This window comes from Lolium perenne, chromosome 4, assembly GCF_019359855.2.
Source record: "Lolium perenne isolate Kyuss_39 chromosome 4, Kyuss_2.0, whole genome shotgun sequence".
NCBI classification, from domain to species: Eukaryota; Viridiplantae; Streptophyta; class Magnoliopsida; order Poales; family Poaceae; genus Lolium; species Lolium perenne.
The window spans coordinates 19,643,818-19,649,676 of NC_067247.2; the positions used below are offsets into that span (position 1 = coordinate 19,643,818).

General features: G+C 40.1%; 1 long non-coding RNA gene across 3 annotated transcripts; it reads right to left on the reverse strand.

Annotated features, from left to right (window-relative positions):
* Positions 1-1,421: 1,421 nt before the first annotated feature.
* LOC127323681 (uncharacterized) lies at positions 1,422-5,037 on the reverse strand. Of its 3 annotated transcripts, none has more exons than XR_007865882.2 (5): positions 4,802-5,037; positions 4,470-4,729; positions 4,104-4,371; positions 2,889-2,967; positions 1,422-1,711 (listed from the first exon to the last, which is right to left on the reverse strand). It is a non-coding gene; the product is annotated as an uncharacterized lncRNA (long non-coding RNA). The 3 variants fall into 3 exon arrangements; XR_007865883.2 differs by having other exon boundaries at positions 4,104-4,366; positions 4,466-4,729; XR_007865881.2 differs by having other exon boundaries at positions 1,424-1,711; positions 4,104-4,366.
* Positions 5,038-5,859: the final 822 nt, after the last annotated feature.

A 5,859-nucleotide genomic window follows, 5' to 3' on the forward strand; every position in this document is an offset into this window, starting at 1 on the left:
CCTTCTTTCTTGGATCACGGCATTGTCGGTAGTGTAGACGAAGGTGGGTGAATGATCGACTCGATCGTAGGGTGTTTTAGCGGCGGAAATTTGTGGAGAAGGAGGGAAAGATCTTAAAGTTGTACCTTAGTGCGGAGGATCCTTTCAATGCTCGTGGTAGTGCATCGCTGGTGTGGGATTGATGAGCCGTAATCCATGACGCAGACGACCTCGTCGCTGCCTGCCAACTTATCCAGAACTATTGCGACTTTCCGTTTTCTGTTCGGTTCGAGCCATAAGGGAATCGAGGAGGGGGGTCTAATAATTTGACCGACCCCTCGGCATGGGAGGAGCCCGGAATGAACCAGTACTATTTTTTGGACTTATTTGCAAATACATGTGGCCGTGACAGCACCGGCCTCCATGAACGAATCCAGTCAAAATCGTTCCAATTCGGCCGAATTTGTTCGGGTTGGACTAAATTGCACCTGTGATGCAAGTTGTGGGACTAGTTTTATCTCTTTTGCAAGATGTGGGACTATTTTGCACCCAAGATGCGAGTTGTGGGACTAAAAGTGTATATATCTCATCCAAGAAAAGTAAAGTTAACGGCAGGAGCTAACAATTGACGGGAGGACCATATAAGAATTAAACGAAGACTAGTTGAATGCCCGTGCGTTACCACGGATTTAAAAGTTTTTTTACTTGTAATAATACACGATAATTTGTATGTACGGAAAAATATATTGCCTTATTTTTGTTAAATAATATTGTGTACCTTCTTCTCTATCCTCATAATGCAGGACGAAATAACATATATTCCTCCTTTTTCCGTATCCTTCCCATCCGTTTGGGCTCTTCTTCCTATAAAAATTAGCTTTCATATGAAAGCATTATCACTCGTGACTTGCTGAATTTAGAATCCAATCATATCTTTTGTAATGCCATGAAGCAAGAACCGAAAAATCAAGGCAATATTAAATTTTGCAAATAATCATATGCATGGAGGCTATCAAAACACCTCAATTTTCAGAGTTAATTTTAAAAGATTGTAAACAAAGTCTACAAGAAATATTTGCAGGATCATTATGTGTTAGTTATCAATCAGAAAAGTTACAATAATTAATATAGGAAATGGAGCATAATGTTAAAAATATATGATGTTATTGATTTTTTGTCAAATACACCCAATATTGGTTGCTAAGTTTGTTCTTAATTTTTCAGAAGAAATTACCATGCATAACGATACCGTACGCATAAGAAAATTTTACATATACACTACAACATGATCTACCAAACAGCAATGTATATCGAAATGCTGGTATAGGTGCCATCTGTTAGCTTTTTTTCTAGCACTGCAAGGATATATTGCAGCGGATATTCATTCGTTTGTAACCAAGTAATAGAGTGTTGCAAATTAACAACCAAGTTCATGCAACATGTGTAGGCATCGGTAAAATGTCTAAAATCTGAGATAAATATTTGCAAGTTACTATATGGTTTGAGAGGCTATAAACTTGCATGTATTATTTCTCTACAACAAAATATACTTTACAAAAGACATACACGCATAATATCTAAAGAGGACACGTCATACAACATAATCTTGCTTGAAAATATGATGTTCTTCTGATCCTATTTATAATTCTAATATTCTCCATTTATACACGCCCGGAAATGATATCCAAATAGAGTCATTGCTGATCTTTGGGTGAGTATTTATTCTCTGGGCCTGCAAAAACGATCTTCAGTTTCAGTATTGAAGTGAAAAAAGACACATAGAGCAAACACTTAATCTGAAGGGCACAAATAAAGATTCACACATGGCTGGAGTGGCGTAATAGGAAAGCTCCATGTGAAGAACAATATAAAAAACACAGTAAACTGCTTTACCATACAGCTTGCATCAAAAGAAATAGAGGCATATAGTAAGATATCCAGAAATAGAGTACTCAGCCAATTGATTTGATGGAGTCAAAGTATTTACCAGGTCCTTGAAGCTTGAACAAAAACATAGATGATGCAAGTTAAGAGAAAAAAAAATACTCAGTATGTAAATGGTGGACATTAGTGTATCCATATGAGTTTTTTCAAGCAATCTGATACTCTAAACATATGATTTTTTCCGTCCTTTCAGTTGCAGTGCTTGAACAAAAACGTAAATGATGCCAAGTTAAGAGAAAAAATATGTAAATGGTGGACATTGGTGTATCTATATGATGTTTTCATGTACCTGATACTCTAAACATATGTTTGTTTTCCCGCCCTTTTGTAGTGTCAAAATTATCAGTGCAGTTTTAGACTGATACTCTAAACTAAGTATATGAGAGAAAATCATGAATATGCTGGTTTTGCACATGGTTCCGCCTTCTTTGGCGGGCATAATACAAATCGATATATTGTGACAGTAAGAGATACTTTATCAAAATTTCATATACTCCCTCCATCCCACAAAAGATGTCTAACCTTTATCTAAATTTGGATGTATCTAGACAAATATGAAACATCTTTTTGAGAGACAGAGGGAGTACTATGTCACATGTGTGGTTTTCCTGGTAGTCAGGGTGTTTAGCTCCAAGTAACTTCATATTTTTCTCAATTGCAGTTTTCTCATGTATAGTTCACACACTGCAAGGGAATCAGTTCATGGGTACATCATTTTCCCTTTCTCTATTTTCCATAGGAACTTCATGAAAGAACCATCTCTACATGTTGATATACAGCTTCGTTGACCGTGTGACTATTATCAAAACACGGGAAGTGCTTTAACCAATTCAAGGATATGGGGCACCTCAACAAATTAAAATGCCTACTGGATATCTAGGGCCTTTTTCTTGACGGCGGAAACTTGATATAAGAAATATTGATTAACATCCACCCTGAGCAAGAAAAGATCAAAAGATATTTACCTGGCTAAGCTCATTATCTAACTCCATTGATAATCTGACGGGTTTGTCACGCCTCTGAAGATATGCTGTAGTGATGATTCTGAGCATATGCAAAATCTTTGCTTATTTATATATGGGATACAAAATGTAAAATAGTATAGTTCGACAGAAATTAGACAAGTCAGCAACCAACTATTATGAAGTGGAATCATACACAATCTAAAACCAGAACTATCTATTTTGTAGTAATTCTGGATTTAATGCTAAGAAGAGACCAAAGTTCAACCAGATCATTCCATCAACACAAAATATAACCTGAAAGTTAACCATCTTTTAGCTCAAATAAATCCCGGAACAAGCAACGAGTGTATAAGTCAGTGGACTACGAGAGTATACCACAGTTAATGAACGGCCATGTGAGGCGCTGCAGGGTACATATTTTCATATGGGGAGGAAAGAGGGTGTTGTTTATATGATGTTACAAAAATATATTTAGTCATTTGGATCAGGGGCCACCTACCTGGATGTAGTACTTACGTACAGTAATAATAAACACCATCTTTTCAACTATGATGATAGAATCAATATGTTCCCTGTACAGAAACAAATGACTAATGTGTGGAGTGATTTGGAGATAACTTTGAAGGAACCATCTAATGGAAAGTTGTATATAAATCTTCATTATGGTTAATCATACTATTCCATAATGTATTTTTCACTAAAGATCTGCCCATAAACCTGAAAAGAAGGAGAAGTGAAAAAATGCAACTGTGCCTACCATGCTCACAGGTGCTAGAAAACTTCCTAACTAAACAGCAAGCAAGAAAACCTCAGAAAATGAACAATGCCTCTTCTTGTGCAGGTTGTTGAGTTTCTTTGTTGTGTAACAGGATGCTTGCTTCGCCTTCGCAATCAGCACTTCCACTTGCATTCCAGGAGAAAATATGCATCAGCAAACTCAAATCACGCTCAACCTTTTGGACAGTCCGTGCATGATAGGTAGGAAATGACAGAGCTTAGATAGATATGAAGTTTCCATTAAACTACTATTTGGACGATAGTGGAATTAATGACTGTAATATACATAAGTTTTAGTTTCATGAAATAATACACTGGCCAATCTAATTTGGATCACACAAAAGTACATGTGGTTCAACTGCAACCAGCCAGCCACAATCATACAGACAACTACATATAATGATATAACTGAAGAAAAAGGAACAATTGGTTTGTTACCTTCTTGAGAGAGGGAGCAGCAGGCATACTTCAAGAACAAGGACGGACCAGCGGAGGTAATGGAGCTCCAGAACATGTTAAGACCTAGCAGCAGGGTGTACACCCACGTCTTCCACAACTTCTTCTTCCCCTCCTCCACAATCACCTCCTTCTCCAAAACCGAGCTCAACCCGCAGTACTCTCATCCTTCATCGTTGCTGACGTGTAGTTCTCGCCTCGCCTGATGACGTCGGCGCCTCTCCTTCCCACAACACTCCTTGCAGCTGGCCTTGTCCAGAGTAGAGTTGTCAAGAGGCATGTCGCCGCCGGGCGGCAGTTGTCAACCACGGCAAGAGGAAGCAGGTAGTGGTAGGGGGATTTACCTACCTTGGTCAGCGCCAGAGGAAGAGGATTTACCTCCGGCTCCGGAGGCGCCGTCTGCACGACCGATGGCGGTGGCTCCTCGACAACCGGCTTCGGCGGCGGCAAGATCTCTTTCCTCTTGGTCGGCCCAGGAGGCGGCGGCTGGACGATCTCGAATTCTCGATCTCCTTGATGACTTCGCAGGCCTCGCAACGTAGCTTGTTGGCGAGCCAAGGTCCTTGCAACAATTACCTTGCTGTTGTCTGTCACGAACTCGCCCTTCTCTGCACGTCTCCCCAAGAAGTCCATCCATTAGAAATTACACCGACACAAGGACGCGCGAGCAAGCAACCTACCTCTGGTCCTCTTTAGCACCTTCTCGAACTTGATGTGACAGCGGCAGCAGTCCAGGTCCACTTGCACCAACACAGCAGGTAGATGGAATAGCAGCTCCGGGGACGGAGATGACGGCTCATTCGTACTGGGGCATGGTGGCTCTCGATCTCGCGAGGACTGGCGTGGGGACGACGCGGAGACGGGGCAACTGCCGTGGGGTGTGGCGCATGGGGAAGAAAGTGGATCTGAGAAGATGCGTGGGTCACTGCTAGGAAGTAGGATCGTGAGAGGGTAGGGCAGTTATGAAGGAGGCGCGAGCGCGATGCCCTCAGCGCAATTTTTTCGGTGGGAGATGGACGACGTACCATGGACACCACCTCTAGACAATTAATATAGTAGAGATTTAGTGTCAAACACGGAAGATTTGTTAGCCAAGAAAGGAAGTCAAATTTTAACCAAGGTCAAATAAGGAGTTCTCTCAAAATTGAATACTCTACACGAAGATTTGCCTAAAGTATGATGACGGAAATTCAATTCGGCTCCCGGGTGCGTATGCTCCCTCTACTAAAAAATTATATTTCGAAATATTGAAAAATTTGGACAAAAAATTCTACATGTACATCTTCATAATATACGTGCGTTCGTCAAGTTTCACGAAAAACCAATATTTTGTGTGGTCTATATAAAAAAAGAAAGTTTATCTTGTGAAAAGCATTATTTTTAGCACTGAATTTTGTTTTTTTACACACGTCACATGATAAGTCGATTTTTTATGAAACGATGTGAGCACGTAGCACGTGAAAATATACGTGCGAACTTTTAGTTTCAATTTTTTAAAATTTAAAATGTATGTAAGATGCATTTCGAAATATAGAGAGCATATGGACCCATGTTTCAAAACACCGCTCCCGACATGAAGTTGAGAATTTGTCTACATCTATGGGGACAACAAATATACCCATCCATTTTTTTATCCCTGGCGTGGAACTTTGACAAAGTGCCACCAAACATAAGGGCTTTCACTATTTTTTTACTGCGCTAATCACCCACCCCAGTCACCTCCATCACTAGTGGAAAA